General features: G+C 39.4%; 1 protein-coding gene across 1 annotated transcript in view; it reads left to right on the plus strand.

Moving 5' to 3' along the window:
• The window catches only part of LOC109919499 (potassium channel subfamily K member 2), a 165,569-nt gene that overhangs the window by 36,836 nt on the left and 104,035 nt on the right, over positions 1–24,698 (plus strand). The gene's annotated exons all lie outside the window — the stretch shown is intronic.

Consider the following 24,698-nt stretch of genomic DNA (forward strand, 5'->3'; position numbering starts at 1 on the left):
GTGTACTTCCCCTTGGTGCAGACTGTCTTTAGTAGCATTAGCCAATGATTTGAGGCCTCCTGCTTAAATTCACAGCCAGTGATCAGTGCAGTCAGTATTGGCTACATGTAACATCATATAAAGTTTCAGACAGTATATATCTAATGTGCTACCTGCAACAGAACGAAAATGTATGGGTTAATCACATACTATGTTCCTCACAATCTTTTATGACAGTTGATCAACTTTTCCACCATAACTTTTCGAAAAGTGTCACATAGACATTATTATTAGTAAGCATTGATTGAGTCTTATTTGATGATTACTACTAATAAATGTTTTCAGAAATTGTATTCACAGTGCATAAGATCAAGGAAACTTGTGGCTTGCAAAAGGATAATGGTGTGAGCTTTGAATTCTGGTACTTGAACGACACTCACTGTTGTGAATTAAAGAAGTCAAGCACTCCTGCTGAGACAACACACACCATAGACAACATTAATTATATTCACTTTACTCCAAGGCTATGTGCAATGTCAGTTAAAATTATAATTGAACCCTGATTGTGAGGCTAAATTTTTAAGCGGTGTCTAAATGTAATTGCCAATGTTATAGCTACTGTCCAATGAGAAGATCTGTTGAATATAAAATTTCTGGTCATTTCATAGCCACTTAAAATAAATGCATTCCCATTGTAACTGCAATCAGAAAGCCAATAGGATAGTCATATTTGTATATGTCATATATCGCAAAATTCCTACTTAAAATATAAGCCATAAAAAAATTATTACAGTGAGCACTGTGTGAGCACAGAGTAGCACAGCAGCAGGAGAATACTTTGAAAATAGTCAGACTGAAATGTGAAGTTGGGGTAACAATTCCACAATGACGATTGTTTTTGTTTTACATCGTGATATAGTTTCTGTATTTTTTTGTGTGAACCTTCTCGATAAGTCCCAAAATGCTACAAGATATTCCTTTAAATTATGTTTATTTTGTTACATAACTCATATGTGAAAGTTCTTAATGTTGTTTACTAATTGTAATTAAAGCCTTTAAAGCTGATAGCTAATGATAGTGGGCTAGGTTTCTGGACAATTGGTTTGCTTAAAATGGCTAATTATTCCTTGTGTTATTCTGATCTATTCATAAGATAACAGGCAACATGTTTAGAGATTGGCCATGTAAATTAATAAAACTGAGATAACAAGTGGAAAATTTTCTTTCGAAACGACGTCTTGATTGACAATGGTAGAGTCATAGTTGTCTTCAGCCCATCGGGTCTGTGCTGGTCAAAAACAACCACCTATTTATTCAAATTCCATTTTCCAGCCCTTGGCCCATAGCCTTGAATTCATTGGCATCACAAGTGCATATCTAGGTCCTTCTTAAATGTTATGAGGGATTCAGATCTAACACCCCTACTGACAGTGAGTTCCAGGTTCCCACCACCTTCTGGGTGAAATTTATTTTCACCACATTGCCTCTAAACCTTCTGCCCCTTACCTTAAGTCTAAGTCCGCAGGTCATTGGTCCCTCCATCGTGGGGTAGGTTACTTCATGTATACCCTTTCTTTGACCATCATAATTATATACATCTCAATCGTGTTCCCCTTAAGTCTCCACTGCTCCAAGGAAGAGAACCCTGATCTATCCAATCTCTCTTCTAACTAAAACTGTCCAGCCCAGGCAACATCCTGGTAAATCTCCACTGCATCCTCTTCAGTACAGTCACATCCCACCAACAATGTGGATTCCAAAACTGCACACATTACTCAAGCTGTGGCCTTCCAGTATAACCTTCCTGTTCTTAACCTCTAAGCCTTGACTAATAAAGGCAGTATCCCATATACCTTCTCAACCACGTTATCTACCTGTCCCACTACCTTAAGGGACCAATGGATATGCACACCGAGGTCCCTCTGATCCTCAGTGCTTCCCAGGGTTTACCATTTATCATGTTCTCTCGCCTCATTTCCCCTGCCCAAGTACATCACCTCACGCTTATTGAGATTGAATTCAATCTGCCGTTGATCTGCCTAAGTGACCAGCCGGTCTATATCTTCCTGTAATCTAAGACTATCCTCCTCACTACTTACCACTCTGCCAATTTTCATATCATCTGCAAAGAGTGATCCTCCTGCATTCAAGTTTAAATCATTTATACATACCACAAATCCCAAAGGCCACAACACTGATCCCTGCAGAATCCCACTGGACACAGGCTACCAGTCACAAAAATCATCACCCTAGATCATTCCCTCTGTCACTCAGCCAATTCTGGATCCAATTTGCCAAATTTTCTTGGATGCCATGGGCTCTTACCTTAACTATTTGTCTTCCATTTGAGACCTTATCAAAAACCTTGTTGAAATCCAAGTAGAATACATTGAATGTACCGTCCGTAACTACAGACCTAGTTACTCTTTGAGTAGGTAAAAATTTGTTGACATTGTGAATCAACAAATGCCACAATGGTGTGGCATTTATTTGATTATGTATTATGTTCTCAATTATATTTATGTGTATGATTAATTCGTATGTGAAGGAGTTCAACCAATTCCATAAAACACTGTTCCTCTAATGAATGCAATAATGTTACCAAATTTCGTATGAATTTACCATTCACTAATGATTCACCAGGTCTAAAATGATCTGAGTACAGAGACATTCAGAGGGTGTGGCACATTTCTTAATACTAGAACCTTACACTGGGAAGGATGTAACCCATCTTTGTCCACCCTGTGACCCAACTACTCTACAGGTTTTGAAACATTTCATGTTTGTATGTTTTTGCCCAAACTCCATTCCTTTCCAAATGTTAGAGCAGCTCTTTCAGTCTGTCATTATGAACCTGCCTGTTTGAAGCTAAAATAAGTTGTCTAAATACGCGTTCACCTCCGAATTCCTTGACAAATCTGGTTCAGCATATCTTACAAATGGCTGGAGGCTGACAAATGGCACCTTCTGAAATTGAGGTAGGTTCATGTATATATTGATGGTTAAATATGACGTAGACTCATCAGCTAACTCAAGTTGCAGATAGGCATTTGTCAGATCTAATTTTGAAAAAAATCTGTCTTCCTGATAACATGAACAGATTCTCCACATTTGGCAAATTGTCAGGTAAGTTACTTTTCAGCACCTGATTTACTGTACCTTATAGTTTCCACATATTCTGACACTCCTATCAGATGTTGGCATTACGACTGCGACAATAGCCCACTTCCTCTGCTGTACTTTACTCAGTTTCAAGGCTTTGCAGTTTTTATTCTACCTTCTTTTATAGAAAGTAGGGAATGGGATGTTTTTCGATCACGTTGTCTTGTGATGTGCATTTTGCTTTAACAGGTTAAAGCTCATTCCAGTCATTTGCCAACTGGTTTCTTCCTAGCAGGGCTGGTTTTTCACTATTCACTAAAATGATGTGTGGTCTAGCACATTAATCATAACGTGTGACCAAAATTGACACACATCCAATTATGGGAATTTTCTCACCGCTATAACTGTGCTACTGTATTGGTGATGTCACCAGCCAAAGTTGACCTGCCTTTTCACAATACAGGGATTCAGAATTCAAGCTAACTCATGCACTTATGTTGAGCTCCATGTTAACTGGAACTCCATCTACTGTCGTGTGGACCACATTGCCCTGCAAATGTCCGCAGGAATTCCTTCAGCTTTTGACTGTACGGGTCTCAACGAGCCCCATCATTAGCCTGCTGCTGTTCAACAACTGCATGCAGCATCTGTCATTTTCTCCAGCCATTGTTCTCTTTGTTTATCTTACTTTGACATGTTTTACCAAGGTAACCCTTATTGCAGCAGCAACACTCTGCCTTCACAATGCATAATTCTGTGCACCAGGATGGCTGGGCCACAGGTAAAAGGACCTTTTTTGCACCACTGCTATTGCTAACTGCTGTCGGTTGAGTCTTCTGCATATTCATATGCAATTTACTTACTTCAGCATGCCATAAATACTTGTTGCTTTGCAAGCTATTTCAAAAGTCAACATTGGCAATGTCATTAACATTCTGTGAATGCACTCATTTTTATAACCACAAATAATTCTGCCTCGCAGTGCTGTTTCTTGACATTTTCTAAAAGTACAACAAATGAACAAATGAACTTTTCAAGGCCACAATAAACTTTCCAATGTACTCACTGAGCAAAAGGTTACCTGTTCCAACCATATAAATTTTTGTAGTATCTAGTGGTTTGGATGATCGTCATGCTTAATCAAAACGTAAATAGTGGTGTGTCCTTTGATTGTGCTAGGGAGAGCAAGTGCAGAAGCATTTAATACACTTCTGTGCCTGTTTCAAGCAGAAGTATTGCCCTTTTTCCTTGCTTGATAGTTGGATTATCAGGATCTTTGGGGATGCTATTAACAGGGATGTTATCTCTAGATATTGCACATATGCTGCAAAAGACTGTCTGTGAAGAAATGTACGAATTAAGAGCAGAAGTAGACCATTCAACCTCGAACGTGCTCCAGCATTCAGTAAGATTGTGGTTGATCTGTTTGTGTTTTAAGGTCCACATTCTCATCTACCCCTAACAACCTTTAATTCTCTTGTCTACTAAGAATTTATCAATGCCCATTTCAAAAATATTCAATACCTGCCTCTATAGCCTTCTGAGCCAGAGTTCAAAATTCACACAACCGTCTGAGCAAAACAAAAATCTCCTCATGTCTGTCCCAAAAGCATGAGCCCTCAGCTTAAAACTAGCTCTGGACTCACACAGTAGATGAAAGATCGTTTCCACATCCATCTTGTCAAGACCATTGGGGATCTACATCCTTCAATCAAGCTACCCCTTCCTCTTCTAAACTCCAGTAGAAACAAGCCCACTTTGTCTAGTTTTCCCTCATGAGACAGCCTGCTAATTCCAGGTATCAATCTGGTAAACCTCCTCTGAAACAACTCCAATGCATTCATAACCATTTTAAATAAGGGGACCAAGCAGGATTCAAGGTGTGGTCTCACCATTACCCTGTAAAGCCGAAGCATTACCTCTTTACTTTTGTGTTCAGCTCCTCAAGTAATAAATCATAGCGTTCCATTAACTTTCCTAATTACTTGCCGTACCTGCATTTATCAGTTTTGTGATTCATGTACGAGAACACTCTGATCCTTCAGCACCTCAGAATTCTGCTGTTATTCTCTGTTTAAATCATTCTCGTCTTTAAATTGTTTTTGCTGAGGTGAACAACTTCACATTTTCTCACCTGGCCAATGGCCCATAACAGAACACTTAAGGAGAAGGACTGTAAAGTTGGACACTTCCTTTATTTCTTCATTTTTTTGCCTTGATATTTTGGTTGATCTTTCTGTGTTTTAAGATAGAGAGTGGTGACATTATATAACACTTTTCACTTTTTTGTAACATGATGCATGTGACAATAAATAAATCAAATCAATTATTATACTCCATCTGCCAGAATTTTGCCCACTCACTCCACTTATCTCTATCTGCCTGAAAGTTCTTCACAACATACTTCCCCACAGTCTTTGTGTCATCCGTATATTTAGTTGCCATGCCTTTGCTTCCCAATTCGAACTTATTGATATGAATTGTAAAAAGCTGAGGCCACAGTACAAGCTGTAGTGGGACTGCATTCATTGCATCCTGCCAATCAGAAGACAGTTCATTGACGCATACTCTTTGTGTCATGCCTGTCATCCAATCTTCTATCCATGCTAATGTGTTACTCACTACATCATGAGTTCCTACTTAGAACAATAATTTTTTATGCGGCAATTGTCAAATGTCTTCTGGAAATCCAAGTACAGTATATCAATGAGCCTGCCCTTATCCACAGCCCATATTATTCCTTCAAACAAGTACAATAAATTGGTTAAACAAGATTTCCCTTTTACAAAACATGTTGACTACTCCAAATTACCTTGAGATTTTCTGAGTGTACAGCTATAATCTCCTGAATGATCGATTCTAACATGTTCCCCAGAGCAGATGTCAAGCTAACCAGCCGATAGTGTCCTGTTTTCAGCCTCCCTTTCTTCTTGAAAAGAGGTACTATATTGGCTATTTCTGATTAGGATGGAACCTTTCCAGAATCTAGAAATTTTAGGAAATTACAACACATCTATGAATTTATGAGCCATCTCTTTGAAGGCTCTAGGGTGATATCTGTCAGAATCCAGGAAGTTGTTATCCCTCAGCTCCATCAGTTTATTCAGTACTGTTTTCCTCGTGATTATAATTTCACACAGTTTATCCTTCTATCTTCTGAAATAAAACTATTACTGGGGTATTTCTGTATCCTACCGAGAAGACAGAGGGTACATATTGGTAGATGAAGCCATCTTCTAAATTCAGTCCACCAATGTCTACACCACATTTTCCTTAAGACCAAACATTTTGAAAGAAAACAACACTCACCTGGTCAGCTGGAAACTTCTAAAGCTGAAATTTTCCTTTATGGAGTTCCTAATCCTGCCTTCACTGTCAGATCTGTCATATATTTACAAGCAAAATTGCTCATGTGAACAGCATGGCTGTTGCTAACAGAGAGCTGGTGTAATCCCGTTTCGCTTTATAAACTAAAATAATGGCATATGATTCCAGTCTGCTAGAGACACCGGAATTAACAGTCCCCAATTTTAACCTGCTCACAAATGTCTTTGCAGAAAGGATAAGTACCTCAACACTACTGGGGCCCTTTTAAATATACATGGTGAGCTCTAACAACTTAATTGAACTCTGACTGCAATTTTAACTCACTGGCATTCTTGTGTCAGCAAAGTCTTTTATGAGGAAACTCTAATTTTTACTTGATTACTTTTGCATAATTCAGTAACACACCATCTATAATGCGTTACCCTCTTCCATGAATGATTCACTGTTATCTTATTGAATGGATTTTAGAATTGAGCTGTTAAAAGGACGTTTATTGCAGTGAGTTCTCATGTCACTGAGCAATGATATCATCCTTCATAATGTCGAGATAAAAAGCAATTTTTTCTTCTGAAGAATTTGAGCTGAATTAATTCTGGCAGTTATTGTAAAGGACTTAGACTAAAATGCAGATTTATTTCATATGGCCCAGTAATGAGTATCATGGTCATCAACAGGATAGTACTCAGTTATCTGTTATTAATAATGCTGTTCATTTGACATTGCACTTATTTATTAGTTTAGAATGTATATATCCTGGATTATTGAATCATATTCTGTGTAATGATTAGAATAATAGTAAAAATAATTGCCACCGAAGAGGGATTATAAAGATTATTAAAAGCAATTAAAAGTTTTCCTGAAGTTAATTGTTTCTGTAAATGTTGAAAGTTATTTTATACTCCTTGTTGCGGTGTTAGTGGTTTGTTGTTCCATCTCCTTTTTCTTCTGGTGCTAGATTAGAATTGTATAATATTGATAATGTCCTTTACCAGTTATACAAGTTATTATTGTCCTTGTGTTGCGGAAGTGCTCAGATAAGTTCTTGAAGAAGCAGCGGTCAATATTAAAACTGTTTAATGCAGTATGACAAAGAAGATCTTGAAATTAAATAGAGCATTGATGCTAAAATTGTGTTATGGCCTTTGAATGAAATCATAGATCTGACAATCTGAGAAGTGCTACAGCAAAACATCACCATTATATAGTGCCATGGTATTAGGAGGGAAGGATGAAAAATCAAGAGAGTAATAGTGGAAGAGTAATGAAAATCAGGAGCCTAGGACCAATGTAGATAAATTAAAGCAGAGTGTTAAAATCAAAAATGAAAGGGGAAATGGGAACAAAAGAAAGAGCTATTGGAGAGAAATCTGATAATGAGCTGTTAAAACTGACCTGTGATCAAAATCCACAGATAGGGATTCAGAGTGTTTAGGATTTATGATTTGTGATGCTTAATAATTAATCTGAGTTACAAAAATTAAGGTGGCTCTTTCAGTGCTACTTGAGTAATGGAAATCTGGCAAGTTAAAACATGTGCTAGTGACACCGGAATTAAAAGCCCCAGATTTTTACCTGCTCACAACTGTCTTTGCAGCTAGGAGAAATACCCAGAGCAACTGGAGTTCCTTTTAAATATATGGGTTAAGCTCTATTGACTTAATTAGACTCTGACTGCAACTTTACCTCCCTGGCTTAAATAAGACACCAATACCAGTTTCCTGCCCTAGACCAACCCAATGAGAAAGTGATCATAATCACAAGGCATCTTAAAAGAAACATTTAAAAAAAAATCTTTCCTTTGAGTGCGAGAACGCTGAGATGCAATGTGCAGATGTCTTTGTTAAAGTCACACTGTAGGCAAGGTAATAGGTGATGACTTCATGTCAGATTACTGAGAAAAACGGAGCTAGAAAGGAGCTGATAGTTACAGAGCTGTTGTCCTCAGCAAAACACAACCAGAACCTCTGAGGAATGCAAACAGAGTGGCCATAAGTAAGAGAGCAGCAGAGATACAATTAAAAAAAACCCAGATTTATCACGCCTAAAGAGGATCAGAGGAATGCAGTAGGTGTGGTAAATTAGACAGATAAAAAATGTTCAATGTACTGCTAAAAGTGTACACAGTGTGTAAGAAAAAATAATCAAAGAAGCATTTGATCAAGGCTGCACAGCTAAATCTCCTGGTCAGACAAGCATAGAAATCATATAGTAGAAAAGCAGGCAGAGCAATTAAAAAAAAGAATGTTATTCAAATAGAATATGACATTGAATGAATATTCAACCTCAAGATGAATGATGTAAACTTCTGGGTTAAGTTAGGCAAAGAAGCTAAATATATTTTCATGCCACTGTCGGTTTAGAAGAAGCTAAATGTAAAATAGAGCAAGTAAAACGCAACGTTGGTGATATATACTATGTAAAGTCAAATATACTATCACACCAACAGGAAAATATAAATTGAAACATGAATATAAGAAAAGTACTAAAATCTGCAGATTTGAATTCTGAAACAGTGGATATAGTCAATTTTTAGATTTGTAGATGCCAGCACTTTGAATTGATTAAAGGCATTGACGGTTACTAAAAATAAATGTCTAAAAATAGGAGAGATGTATGTTATGTATTTCAAGATCTTGGAAGGATTGCAGGGTGCACAGCAATTTATCAAAGCCATTAATTTAATCATTACACATTCCTGAAGGAATTTGATGCTTCTACTTGGTGTTGAAGCTCATGGTAAATTGGATACAAGCTCTGTACTGCTGCTTGGGTCCTACATGTCAGCCCAAACATCAGAAATTGGATGCCTCAAGTACATGAGCTGCCCCATGCTAAGTTTTCCAGTATGAGTTTTTCTTAAATATATTTGCAAGCCACACATGTTCAGATGAAACAAATTGCAGCTCATCCTGGAGCTAGATGCTGGAGAGGCAGCCTGACAAATGAAAGGCAATGAACTGAGAAAAGTGGTGGAAAGGTAAAACTGGGGATCATCAGCATTGATATGGAAGCTGCGCTGAGTTTCTGGATGGTGTTGTCCAGTGACAGCATAGAGATGGGGAAAATGTCGAGGAAACCTTACTTCCAGTTCAAAAGAATCAGGGGAATGATACTTCCAGTTTACTTTTAGTTCAAGGGGTAGAGGAAGCTTTCCTCCATATTCAGCCCAGTTCTGTCCCTGACCCAGGAGTGTTGGCTGGGGACAGTGTCAATTACCATTTAAAACAGTAGAGTAAGCTTTACTCTGGACTTAACCCCATACTGTACCTTTCCTAGAAGTGTTTGATGGGGATGGTGTTGAGATGACTTTACTTTCCATTTACTTCTAGTTTGAAAGAGTAGAAATGAAGAACAAAGTTTGGGCCAAGGATGGCTTGGAGGGATTCAAACATGGTGTTTTCGGAAAGTTACATTTGGAAAGTTAAAACATATTCAAATACTTTTGAGGGGAAAGGGAATTTGGAGTTTGGACAGTAGTTTGTTAGGACAGTTGGTTCAAGGATTGCTTTGAAGAAAGGGGTGATGATGGCACATTAAGAGAAGAGAAAAACAATACCTAAAGAGAGGGAACCATTTACAATATTGACTAATACGTGAGCCAGAAAGGGAAGTTGGGTGTTCAGCAGTTTAGTGGGGAATAGGATTCAAGCATCTTGAGTTGTACCTCATGGATGATAGGACCTCCAAGAGAGAACATGACAGGAGATAGGAGAAAAACATAAGAGAAATGCAAGTTCAGAGCTAGGGCAAGAGGGAGTTTGAGAGTTAAATATGGCCTGGTGGGCGAACAGAAGGGAGAAATTCCGCAGAGGCAGCTAATCTAATAGTGTTGATCTTAGTGACAACGAAGTCTATGAGGTAATCGCCCTTACTGTTGGAAATAATGCAGAAAGTGAAAGAAGGTTTAAGAAGAAAGTTTGCAGTTGAGAAAAGTAGCTGAGTGTTGCATTTGTATTCCAGGATGATCCTAGCATTGTCAGTAGTGTTTGCACATGTGAGTAGGTCCACCTAGTTTAGTGTGGTCTAATCAAATCTACGATGGATTGGCCAATGATTGCTTTTTCATTGCACTTATGTGAATGGAATTTGATTAGATATATTTTTTGAGTTCCAACAATATATATGAAAGCTAAATTGTGTGATTTGATGCAAGTAAGGATGATTCTAATATAAGAAAGAAATCTTTCATTTTCAAAACACCAAAATCAAAATAATACAAATGTGCTACAGAATGCAGGTGTTGTTTCACTGTATTGCAAATATATTGGTGCCATCACTTTCTGAGATGTTGACATATACTCTGTATCAAGACTTCATTATCTATATTATTTATTTACTCTTGTTTTTAATGCCAAGAATGTTAAAGACATGTCTATGCTGTTGCGTATTCTGTAGATAATAATTTTAATTCAAGAGAATATTTGTGTATGTTATGAATAAAATTATTTGAAATAGTGGTAAACCCTATGTACTGAATACTTGACACATTTTTATATATTTTAGGGTAAAAATCACATGCTCAAATTATTTTCTTTTTCAATTAAGTTTAATACAGTTATGATTAAACACCTAAGTAAGTCATCTATGACAAAAATGTTGACTTAATAGGTCGCGACTGAAAAAAAAGACCCTTACTCTGTGCTAATGAAAAACAACTGTTTCCAAAAAGACAGTGGTTATCAATTAGTACATTGTACACATTGTGTAGGTGGCACAGGCAAGTTCCTTTATCTAGCATGGAGATAAACTCAGTGACATAACAAATGAAACTGGTAAGCAAGTAAAGACCAAGAGTTCTTTCAAGCCTGTCCCATACTCTTTATGTCTGGAGAATTCTGGTGAGACTCTGCCCTTGCAACCATGTAATCTCCAGGGAGAGGCAAAAAAACGTAGAGAGATCCTGGGACAATAAGGTAAATTGGAAAATTCCTTTCTGTTCCCCTGAGATTTTAGATATCAACTGAGGAAATCTACACTCGGCTTGAGCTTGCTTGTGCCTGAGGCGATACGTCATGCAAATCTATACATGGTTTCCTGGTGACAACATGATTTCTTCATTCTGTTTGGCTGCAAGCACATCAATTATCCTTGCCTTCAGTCCTTCAGTGCCCTTGTTGATTCCACTGACCCAGTTGGCCCTTACAGGGCGTCTCACACCAAGATGCTGAAGTCTACAGGCTGAGATTCAAGGCACAAAGATCAGATGTTTCCTGAACAGAAGCCCTGCAGCTTTCTACTTCCCATTCTTTGGAACATTAAGATAGGCAAACAAGGGCATAAGACAGGAATTAAGGATTTGCATAATAGCGCATCTTCAGATTTCATCTTTATTACATACTGTTGGGTTTTTGTCTGGTTCTTTGCTGATATAAATGGATAACTCCTGTCAGGAATCCAGGTTCCGAGGCATAGGTGGCCTACAAGGAAAACTATGTCACCATCAAAAGCCTCATAGACTTTCACTTGCTTCTGCTGCTTGGGTCCTCAGAAGAATGTGCATTTAACATCTGACCATGTCTCCAAATACGTCATGGCATACTGCATCAATTTTCAATGCAGTGCAACAAATCTATCAATCCACCAGGGCAGGATGAAGTGGAATAGAATACAGAGCAGCAGAAAGAAGAGCTGGATAGCAATGTCCACTATCCCCTATGTTGTGAGACTTTTAAGAGAATAGTCTATACAACAGTCCTTTAACTGAGCCACACCTCTGCTCCTGAATACACCAGTGACTGTTGTTCTGTCTCTGTCCTTCTGCTACCTAGTTTCATGAGTGTTACCTCTATTAGACTCCAAATATTCACAGCAACTCACTTCATAATTGTCAAACAGTCAACTTACAAGATTAAAAATCACATTTGTCAAATCCTTAACTCTTGTCAATAAATGTTCCTGAAAAGTTCAGGAAGTGAAAGATACAGACATCTGTTGAGGATATTTCTGAATTTGCTGCGTATCTCTGGGCCTTGAAGGTCTGGCTGCAGCTAGCAGCATCTTGGTGTGGTAGGGTCTGTATGGGCCAACTAGCTGAGGGACTGGAAGACAAAGCAATATACATACCATCAGCGAGACAGAGAACAGGATGTTTAAAACCTCCTAGAACCTTTTTCTAATCAATGTTCATAGTATTAGTACAAAACACAGATCAGCAACTTTTAGTCCGTAGGATTACATGCAATTGTTCCTGGGTCTTGAACAGGAAACCACCATATCTTTCTCAGTACTCAGAAGCAGATATGTAACTGGTCTGAAAGGGACTTCTGTAGTAATGTTTTCCTTGTTGGGTTGGGGTTGCCTCCAAGTTGTGCAAGAAATGCCTAGTCCTGTCCCTTCCAGACTGCTTCCCTCAACACACAATAAATTGCTTTCCTGCATTGTCCTGGTAGCCAGCGGGTAGCCAAATGACTCCTAATTTTCAATTGCCAGTGGCCACTGTCCAAGCAACTCTTCCTATCCTGCTGGGAAATGAACAAACAGCATTAAAATTGTTGTGGCATACTGGTGCCTTTTCTGGCTAGGTTAATAGCTTCCTGTAGAAGTTTCTCCAACAAAACCCTGCTCCCAGTGTTACAGCTCACTGGAGTAGTGCACTAGAACTCAAGTCTGGAGTTGTCACAAAGCTTAAAGATTTTATAAAAGTATGCAAAATTCCACAATTTGCCTGACATTTATATCCGGGTTGAAAGAAAGCACGGACTAAATACTTAACAAGAACGGTTACTTATAATAAAAAAAATTCCAACTCCAAGAGAACAGTTATGAGCAATTGACATATATTTGACTAGTTAAAACGCTAACCCCTTTATAAACCACTCCCCCCCCACCCCACAACACACACATAAAGACAGACACAAGTGAAGAATGGGTGTCATGGGTGGAGCCAAAGATTAGGAAGGTAGTTCAATGGTCCCCGTTTACAGGGTTAGTTGAGATGATCCTTTTGCTTTGTCAGGACTTGCTGCTCCTGGTCTCCCTCCTCTGGGTACTTTCACTTGCTTGCAAAAAGCACAGAACAGTTGGTATACACTTATAATGTCCATTATTGGTTAAGTGCCGCAGCCTACAGTAACTGATGAGGAAAGTAAATTGCCTTGCTTCTGAGGTGCTTTTTTTTACTGCAAAGAGAAGGAGAGCACCTTTCTTTCTGGAATTCCGAAGGCTTTTGCTGAAATATTTACAACTACAAGTTGTTCAGCTACCTGGGAGCCAATGACACAGTTGTTGGCAGGCAGAAAGAAACTGATCACCATTCCCAAACCAATCAGCTACCTATTGCCAGATAGTTGTTCATTTCTTCACACCTCTTGGCTCCAGCTAGTCTCCAGCCAAACTTTCCCCATTCTTAAGCAAACAGCAGTGTAAATAGTACTTACAGTGAATGTCAGATAACCTGCTTTTACAAAATACATCGATCCTTTCCACAATCCTAGCTTTTTAAAACAGTCTTTTTCCCATTTCAGCCCACAATCAAAAAGACAAAAAAAAAATGGCATTTACACCAGTTAAAACCTGTCACGTATTTTGTTCATTGAAAATAATTGAAACTTATCAAGGTGTTACTTTCAAATTATAGATCAAAGAAATCTTACCCTAACTGTGGGGAATGTATTCTTGCCTTTGACAGCAAAGCTTTTTGTATTTACTTAGTCCTGCTAGAGATGGGGCAGTGCTAGACGTAATCCTAGGGAGTGAAGCTGGTCAAGTGGTTGAAGTTTCAGTGGGTGAGCATTTTGGGTATAGTGACCGTAACTCTGTAAATTTCAATGTCATTATGGAAAGTGATAAAAATAGTGCAGAAGTTCAGTGTCTAACCAGGGAGAAAGCTTATTAGACAGGACCTGGAAAACATAGACTGGGAGCAACTGCTTGCAGGTAGGTCTACATTTGGAAAGTGGAAGCCTTTTAAAAGTAGTATGTTGAGAATTCAGAGCCAACAAATTCCCATAAGAGTAAAGGGCACGGGCAAGAAGTCCAGGAGGCCCTGAATGTCAAGGGATAATGTTTGATAAAGAAAAAGAAGGAAACACACATTAAAAACAGGGGGGGCTCTTCAAAAGTAAACAAAGTGTAGGGGGTTGCTTAAGATTGAAATTAGAAGGGAAAAGGGGAGCCATAAAATATCTTCAGCAGATAGGATTAAGGAAAACCTCAAAGCTTTTATAGGTATATTAAGCATTAGAGGATTACCAGGGTTGGACCAACTAGAGAACAAAGGGACAATCTGTGCGTGGAGCCAGTGGATGTAGGTGAGATCTTAAATGAATTCATCTTATCTGTATTCACAAAGGAGAAAAACATTGGAGCTGGAGATTTCAGTTGTGATGATGATGTTCTAGAACATGTTAAGATTAATAAGGAGGAGGTGTTAGATGTTTTAGTGGGCATAAAATGTATAAATTCCCAGGACCTGATGAGATGTATCACAGGCTGATACGGGAGGCAAGGGAGGAGATTGCTCAGCCCCTGATAGAGATATTTAATTCTTCACTGGTATCGGATAAATTGCCAGATGACTGGAGGATATTTCATGTGGTTCCTGTGTTCAAGACCATCAGGGATAGTGCAGGTAACTCCAGACAAGGTAATCTGATGTCGGTGGTTGGAAAATTATTGGAAAAAATTATTGGGAAAAAATTCTAAGGAACTGGATTAATCAACACTTGGAAAGGGAAGGATTGATCGGGAAGAGTCAGCATAAATTTGTTACAGGGAGATCCTGTCTGACTAATTTAATTGGGTTTTTGAAAAGTTGATTGAATATATTGCTGAAGGTAATGCAGTTGATATGGTTTAGATGGACTCCAGTAAGGCCTTTGACAAGGACTCACATGGAAATCTGGTCCAAAGGGTAGGAACCCATGGAATCCAGGATGAATTGGATCCAAAATTGGCTTGCAAACAGAAGGTAAAGAGTGATGGTAGAAGGATATTTTGTGTTTGGAAGTGTATGACCAGTGGTGTTCCACAGGGATCAGTGCTGGGCCCCTTGCTGTTTGTGGTGTACGTTAACATCTTGGATATGGACGTAGAAAGTATTTTAAGTAAGTTTTCAGATGACCCAAAAATTGGTGCTGTTGTTGATAGTGAGGAAGGTGGTCTTAGGCTACAATCTGATATTGATCAGTTGGTTAATTGGGCAGAACAATGGCAGATGGAATTTAATTCTGCTAAATGTGAGACAATGCATTTTGGGAGGTCTAATAAGGGAAGGATATGGACAATGAATTGTAGGTCCTGAGGGAATACTGAGGAACAAAAGGGTGTTAGTGTACAAGTCCATAGATCCCTGAAGGTGTCAGCACAGGTAGATTGGATATGGAAGAAGGCATGTGGGATGCTTGCCTTGATTAACCAGGGTGTAGAATAAAGGAGAAAGAAAGTCTTGTTACAACTTATTGAAACATTGGTTAGGCAACAGGTGGAAAACTATGTGCAGTTCTAGTCTCCACACTATTAGAAGGACATGATTGCACTGGAGAGGTTGCAGAGGAGATTCACTAGGATGTTTCCTGGGATGAAAATTCTCAGTTATGAGGAGAGACTGGACAGGCTGGGTTTGTTTTCCTAGAATCAGAGACGGCTAAGTCATGGGGTGAGGGGGATCTAATTGTGGTATGCAAAATTATGAAATGCTTAGACAGGGTAGATTGTGAGAATCTTTATCCCCATTGCAGGTGTGTCTCAGATCAGAGGGCACAAGTTTAAGGTAAGGAGTGAGTGGTTTAGAGGAGATCTGAGATTTTTTTTTACCCAGTGGGTGGTAGAAACATGGAATATCCTGCCTGAGAGTGTGACGGAGGCAGGTACTCTCACAACATTTAAGAAACATCTGGATAAGCACTTGAAATGCCAAGGCATAGTAGGCTATGGACCAAGTGCAGGTAAGTAGGATTAGTCCAGCTTGGTATTTGTTGGTTGGCATAGACATGGTGGGCCAAAGGACCTGTTTCAACGCTATATAACTCTATGACTGTACGATGAAAGTCACATAAGGGATTATGTTAAAGGCAGGGACTATTAACAGAAATATAATGTGTTTAGAAGGGCAAAAGCAGGTTTGACGAATTTTCTGCAGTTCTTTGGCAAACTTTCATATCTGTTGGTTAGGATGAAGCACTGGAAATAAAAACCTATGTTACAGGCAGTTGACAATGGTCTCACATAATGGACTGATTCACACGTCACACATTCTCATGTCAGCTGATTCGGTGGCAAAGCATTGGGCTTAATTAGTTCCGCAGAAGGGTCACCAAACCTGAAACGTTAACTCTGATTTCTCTTTGCAGATGCTGCCAGACCTGCTGAGCTTTTCCAGCAACTTCTGTTTTTATAGGAGTTGAATTGGTACTTGGCTGAAAGGCAGCTAAATGAAGCAATGATCATTTTTGAGGCCGTTTTTGAAAGGAGAGAGATATAGCTGGGAACATGGCTGTGGCAATGAATTTCAGAATGCTCCTACATAGTTCAAGGCTTGGCTTTAGCTGTTGCATGAAGGCTTTGAGGCCGACAGTAGGAACATGTTACGTCCTGAGACAGGGGGTGGGCAGAGGCTGCAGACCCAGATTGCCAGAAGGATGTGGAGAGATTTACCGATAAGGACTGGGATTTTGAAATCAACGTGCTGGGATAGGGGAAGTCAATGGTAGCTTTTGAGGACAGATCGGCAAGAATTGCAGAGACGAGGTTAGTTCTGGATGAGTTAAAGCTAATGAGAACAGGGATCAATGGACCTGAAAAGCCTGTGTCTGTTGCATGATGTCAACGTACAAGCCCCTTGAAATGTTATTCTTGTTAGACAGAACATTTCCAACAGCTGTGTGCTTTTCTGATCAGTGACAGTGGAAAACAAAAGGGATCAACTGATAGGAATTCCTGCTATTATCATTGATCATCAGTCAAGAGATGGAGCAGCAGGAGCAGAAGGAACCATTGGATCAGGAATTCAGAAAACAAAAACATTAGATAGAAAGCAAATAAAATGGGAAGAAAAATGAAATAAAGGAAAATACATTTAAAAAAGGGAAGCGGTTTATTAAACTCAAAAAGAGAAATCTTATTTAAAGAACTGTGTTTTCCCAATATTTAGTTAAGGTAGTAAGTACCAGGACCATGTATTTCAGCAAGTTCCAGATTTGATTCTCCTTCTATGGTGAGTTAGTTAGGATAGCCACATGCTGTCACCTTACAATCGCTGATCTGGATTTCGTCTCCCAGTGAAGGTGTGAGTCAGATTGTGAAACATTGAGCTTTGTTCCTTTTTAGAGGAAAAACAATTTTCCTGAACATTCTTGACCCCACACCATTTTTTTTTGTGTATTATGAAGGCCTTGGCTGCAAAAAAACACATTCACCTTCTTGAGGTGGGAACCCCCATTATGAAGACTGCAGGAAAATTTTATTTCCTCCCATATCCCATTTTCATGCACTGGTACAGGATTTTGGAAGCTCTAAAAAAAAGCACCTCCTGTGAGAGTTTATGATTGCTAGATGAAGCCTATGGAGGAACTGGGAACATTCTAAAGTGAAGGACAAAGTGTTTTGACAACTTTAAATGTTATCATTAGATGCTGCATTGTAATGTAGATGTGTTCTTAATACAGTAATTCAATCCAGGGAATTTGTACTTAAAAAGGCAAGATAACCCCTAAATTGACCAGCATTGCTGTAATTGTTGTCATGCATGGCAATAGTTTTCAATTGTCAAAAGTTCCATAATCCATTAAAAATCACTCTTTTAAAATGCCCATTAAGCTTCTACAGTCATGCCTTGTGCTGGATTGAAATAGAATAAAAGCTCTAGCTATTTAAAAAAAAACCCTTTAAAAGTTGAAAGAAAACCCTACACCTGCTCACTGTTATTTAATGGCATTCCGCTTTAAAGTTTAAATGCCTCACCATTCTGTTCTGTCAATTTCAAGCAATGTGTCTGGAGACTTTTGCTATGACAGCTGTAGCCATTATGAATATTGTTGAAAGAAACATATTTTGCTAGAGTTCTTATGAAAAATTATGCTGACCGTCGATTTATGTTCGTCATTTTGGCTCATAGATATTAATACGTAGGTCTTTCTTCTTTGCAGACAGAAAGAATATGTGCAGACATTTCACCTGTTGCAATACAATAACATAGATGATAGTCATTCCGTGATGCATTTGACTAATTAGAGTCAACCTGCAAAATTTAAATAAAGCTTGGCAGTTAACTTCCAGTCATCATTAACAAGTGGATTCTCCATGGAAGAGCCTCTACTTGCCAATCAATCATCATTCTCACGTCATACTGTATAAATATTTTTTCTTTTTATATTGGTAGTCTTGTGAATTGTCTTGATGAGTCCAAGACAAAAGCTTCAGCAGTTGGGGCGGCACGGTGACTCAGTGGTTAGCACTGCTGCCTCACAGCGCTAGGGACCCAGGTTCGATATCAGCCTCAGGCGACTGTCTGTGTGGAGTTTGCATATTCTCTCTGCATGGGTTTCATCTGGGTGCTCTGGTTTCCTCCCACAGTCCAAAGATGTGGATTGGCTATGCTATAGTGCCCAGGGATATTTAGTTTAGGTGGGTTAGACAAGGGAAATACAGGAGTATTGGGTCTGGGTGGGGTACTGTTCAGAGGGACAGTGTGGACTTGTTGGGCTGAATGGCCTGTTTCCGCACTGTAGGGATTCTATGAAAGTATGTCTAACATACTCAAGTTTTGAATTATCAAACAATCGTCACAAATGCTTGGTGGTTTTCAAAAGGTGTGAATGGATTCAGCTCATCAGGTAGTCTGTTGCTCTAAGAACATTTAAAACTTCTAAGAGTCTATGTCTTCAATGTGGTTTCTTGATTGTATAAAAGCCTAGTAGACACTTAAAGTGTTCAATTTTTTTTTCAGTAGAGCAGTTGTTTTCATTCAGTATAAGTGACAGTGTGTTTGAATTCAGGTTTTATTAGATTTTTGAGTTTTAATTTATTTCCAATTACTCCACAGTAATTCTCAATGATTTTGCATGAAAACTTTACATCGTACGTACTGGCTGTGTGGCTGTGAAGGTTACATGGAGAGTATAGAGAGAAGTTGACATAGAATGGACAGATTTGAGGGGACATGGAGATAACATGAGTGATCTGAGGTACCAGAAAGTGGCTTGGGTAATCTGAAGGGTCATGGGGTTGCATGGGTGCTCAGTGAGTCAGGGGATGATGGGTGATGTTTCAGGAGTTGGCTGCTGTGTTCATGTACCGCTGATTTAGATCTTCTAATAAGACTGCCTCTGCACTTTCACCCTTCACACACTGCATAGCAGCTTGAAAAATACACTGCAAACCTGACACATACGTGAAAAGGCGAGATTCCAGGACAGAGGCATACTTGGACTGGTGTGCATTTCAGAAGATGCATAAATACATCAGTTGGTCTTACCCAAGCCCACATAAACATTTGATCCCCTTTAATTCATGATTGGGAAATTGATTGGGTTTTAAAGTCTAGATTGGCTGAAAAAGGTGGGTGAACCTCTCTGCCCAGGCATACAGAAGAATGTTGTGTACTGCAGTAAGGATACACTCAAGTGAAAACTTTGCTGATATTCTTCCCTTAAAATCTGAAGGATTTGGATTCGAGCCTTACTTATGGACCTGACTACAGAATCTAGGCTAACAGTTAGGTGCAGTCCTTAGGGAGACTTGTGCACCCCGAGGCATGGTCTTTTGGATAAGATGTTAGATTGAAACCTTTCCTGCCTTCTCACATGGGAACATAAAATATTGTATGGCGCAATCCTCATTTTCCTACATTCCTGGCCAATGATTACCAATAGCAACAATACGATACAAAATGATCTAGTTATTTATCTCATTTCTGTTTTTGCTATGCACACACTGACTGATGTGTTTCCCAAATTACAATATTGACAGCACATCATAAGTTCACTGAAAATTGCCTTGCTGATTTCTAAGGTCATTAAAGTATAATATAAATGCAAGTTCTTCCTTTTAATGTTTTCAGGAAAGGGAAGAAAATCAACAGCACAAAATGGAAAATATAACAAAGAACCAAATTGATTGATATGTATAAATAATCGATTTGAAAAAAAATAAAATAATTAAAAATGGAACAAAATGTTGTTTACAATATTAATATGAAAATTCAAACTCCATACTCCAAACATTTTGTGTGTTGGTTATAGGAACAAGTTAGTCAGACTCTTGGCATTTTGCAGAGGTACTCCAAAACACATTAAGATTATTGGTTGGCAAAACCCTTGGAAGTTTTATTTCATAATGCTCTTAAAAAATCACAAAGCATATTTTTCTAGATTGTAAATATTACTCAGTAATAATACTTAATTTCATATTATGACTGCAAGGAATATTGCAGCAAGTGTAACATGCTCATAATGTTTTTCTTTATAGTTCCAACATAGCCTAAGTTAGCCTGGAGAGGTCAGGAGAATTAGATACTTTATTTTCGGCAAACAATGCCAACACAAGTGGGTAAATTATAGTTTATAAAGGAGAGTCAGCCAAATTCCAGATTTAAAACACTGTTGCTCAAGGCCATATCCTGTGTTGGGGTCTGGACTGTCAGTTGGAGAAATAGTGAGGGATCTCTGCTGCCTCTTTATGGGATGGCCTGTCAAACAACAAGCCAATCATTAGTGGCAAGGCCACTGGTAGGCCATCTCTCGGGATTGAGAACCTTGGGACACAAGTTTTGCACATTTGAAATGGGTAGCCAATAGAGGCTGGCACCTTGTGCTCAGTAGCACCACAAGAGAGATGGTGGCTGCTGCCAGAAGGACAGGCAACAGAGTGCCAGGCCTACGGAGTGACCCAGGCCCCACAGGTAAATCATGTGTCAGGTGGGGGTGTTAGTGTTGGCAGTGATAGTGCATTTGTAGAGTTGCATTCACAGGGATAGAGGGGTGGGGTTTGACAGCAAGGGGATAGTTTTGGCCCTCTGTGCCCCACCCCTTTCTTGATATGCAGTCTCTCAATAAGGTCCTGAGTGCCTTTCATAGAGTGGCGTTATCCCCCAATTATAAGGTGTCAGGCTGGCTGCATGGTTTCTGATGCTGTGAACACAACGTAGCAACAGCACCACCCCCCCTCCCCGGAGCTGGGTTGGTTCTTCTTTGTAAACCATAATTGGCCACTTAAGGGCATCAGTTGGTGGTAAGACAGGAAGATGGCACTGGTGAGATATGCTACCACCTGACCTCATTAACCTGCCTTCTCTCCTCCAGTCTCACCACCAGTGACAGTAAAAGATTGTGCCCTCTATTTCAGCAATAATACTGATGCTTTTGAGAGTTCAGAGATGAGTAACTTGGATAATTAGAGAGGACTATAATGGGTGTGGAAGCTCAGTTTACAGTCAAAAGGAATACTGAAGTTGAGACATTTTGGTTCAGTTTGTGACAATAGATAAGAAGTATCAGTCTCCATTATAGAGTGAGGGAAAGGGATTATTTTGACGGTGTAGATAATTGAGATGCAAGAAGAGTTAGGTTGTGAAAGATATGTAGTTCAAAGTTCTGTTTACGCACTGTGTGAGAGAAAAAAAAATGCCTCAGGCCATTTGCATGTCTAATTGTGGTGCTGAGGAATCAGCAAGCACTGGAAGCAAGACACCCCAGTGATTGATAGAAATTAGCTCAGAGGCCTCATCAAGTTCAATGGGGATGACCTTCTGGAGCTGGTTGTACAACCATATGGAACTCATCTGATGGAAAACATAAATTTCGATCTGCTTACCTTAGGGCCAGTGATGCTCAGGTGAGTGCCGGAAGGGGCTGGGGTGGGAGGATCAGGTCTGTTGCTCCTCCTGACTCCACAAGAAATCTGTTTTAAAAAAAAAATTTAGTGGGCAGTCATAGATGTTGATGAAGAATCCTGAATGAGGCAAACATTACACTGGCCTGCTCATCAAGAATTAATTGCTCAAGGGGCTCTTTTACAGGTCTTTCCATGTTCTGATGTTGAAGTATTCAGCACCTATTTTAAGTATTCCCTGGGTGGTCCAAAATGTGGGTCCCAAGAAGTGGATTCAATGCATATATCAATAATGCACAGACTTCCTATCATAACATTCGTATTTGTTCTTTTTGACAGATAAATGGGTGGAATTCATGTTCTCAACAGCATGCTACATATCTGTTCAGTTTCTTTCCTCTGAATTTACAATAAAGTAAGAATATTATTTCACTACTGCCAGCCAATTCTATTTTAAAATATGTGCTACAGTACTGTATATCTTGATCAGAGTACACCTCCACAAAACTCTTCTTACTGCCAGTATTTATTTTGGCACATGTGATTTGACTGTCACAAAGCACAATTTAACAAGGTCAAAGCATTTGAATTACTAAATAGAATTACACAAAACATGTCTCTGAAACAGAGAATGTTGTATTGTTATGGAAATGTGCAATCCAAGGAGATCTCAATTATTTTGAAGAAGTGAAGGGAAAGGTGGCAAACTATATGGGACCATGTGTTCAGAGCAGAGGATGGGCTCTTGAAGTACAGACTTCCCAGATGTACAGTTTTTTTGTGTGGGATAGGTGCTGCTGGATAAACCAGCAATTGTTGTCCATCCCTAGTTGCCCTGCAGAACTGAGCTATCTTCTTGAACTGGTGTGATTTATAGTTTTCCTACAGTTAGGTAGGAAGTTCCAGGACTTTGATCCAGCGACACTGAATGAATGATGACACAGTTACAAGCCAGGACAGTGTGTGGTCTGGAAGAGAATCTTCAGGGAGTAGTGTTCCCATGCATTGGTTGGCCCGAATCCTGATTTGTATTAGAGGTCTCAGGTTTGGAAGGTGCTGTAAGTGGAGGACTGGTGAGCTAGTGCAGTTATTCAAATGCTGGCATGATGTCATGGACAATCATGTCACCTCACTTCTAGAATTCACCTCTTTTGACCGTGTTTGGATGAAGGCTGTAATGAGTTCAGGAGTTGAGTGGCCCCAACAGAACCCAAACTGAGCTTAGTGAGAAGGCCATATCTTTGCATGTACTGCTTGAAAGCACACTTGCTGACCCCTTGCATCACTTTGCTGATGTTAGAGCAGTAACTGGCTAGGTTGGATCTGTACTGTTTTCTGCGGTCAGGACATATCAGGTCAATTTTCTACATTACTGGATAGATGCCACTATTATGGCTGTACTAGATCACCTTGGTGGGGATCACAGCTAGGTCTGGAACCCAAGTCTTCAGTACTGTTGATGAATGTTGTTATGGTGCATCATCTTTGCAGCATTCAGCACCTTCCACCGTTTCTAGATATAATGGGGAGTGAACTGAATGAACATCAGACTGACGTCTGTGACACTGGGGACCACAAAAGGAGGCCAAGTTAGATAATCCATTTGACACTTTTGGCTCAAAGTGAATACAAATTCTTCAGCATATCTTTTGCACTGATGGGCTGGTCTCTCCCATCGTTGAAGAACAGGATATTTTTGGAACCTCTTCTTCATATTAGTTGTTTAATTGTCCACCACCAATCACTACTGCACATGATAGGACTGGAGAGTTTTAGTCTGATCTGGTGGTTGTGGGATTTCTTAACTCTCTCTATATCACATTACTTCTATTATTTGGCACAATTTAGTCCTATTATGTAGCTTCAATAGGCTGATACCTCAGTTTTTAAGTTTTCCCTGATGCTAATCCTAACATGCTCTCCTCCACTCTTCATTGAAGCAGGGTTGATCAACAGACTTGATTGTAATGGTAGAGTGGGAGTAGTCCATGAGGTTATATATTGGGGTTAAGTAAAATTTTGCTGTTGCTGATGGTCCACAGTGCCTCACAGATGTTCAACTTTGAGCTGCTAGACCTGTTTGATATCTATCCCATTTAGTACAATTTAGTACATTCAGCCACACAGCACGATGGAGGGTTTTTCATTGTGAAACTGGGACTTGATCTACACAATAGCAGTGTGCTGGTCACTCCAACCAATACTGACCTGAACAGATACATGTCTGAGAGGTGAAGAAGCAACCAAGTAGGTTTTTTACTCTGGTTGGTTCCCTCACCACCTGCCGCGGATTCAGTCTAGCAACTCGGCCACTTGGTCATAAGTGTTGCTCCTGAGTCACTCTTAGTTATGGACAGTAAAGTCCCTCACCCAGAGTGCATCCTGTGTCTTGGTCACTGTCAGTGCTTTCTCTAAGTTGTGTTCAAATTGAAGGGATATTGATTCAACTGCCAAAATGGAAGGCAGAGGTGGTAAGTGGTAATCAGCATAAGGCCCATGTTTGACTTGATACGCGTGATACTTCA

The sequence above is a fragment of the Rhincodon typus genome, chromosome 9 (genome assembly GCF_021869965.1).
Source record: "Rhincodon typus isolate 14 chromosome 9, sRhiTyp1.1, whole genome shotgun sequence".
Taxonomy (NCBI): domain Eukaryota; kingdom Metazoa; phylum Chordata; class Chondrichthyes; order Orectolobiformes; family Rhincodontidae; genus Rhincodon; species Rhincodon typus.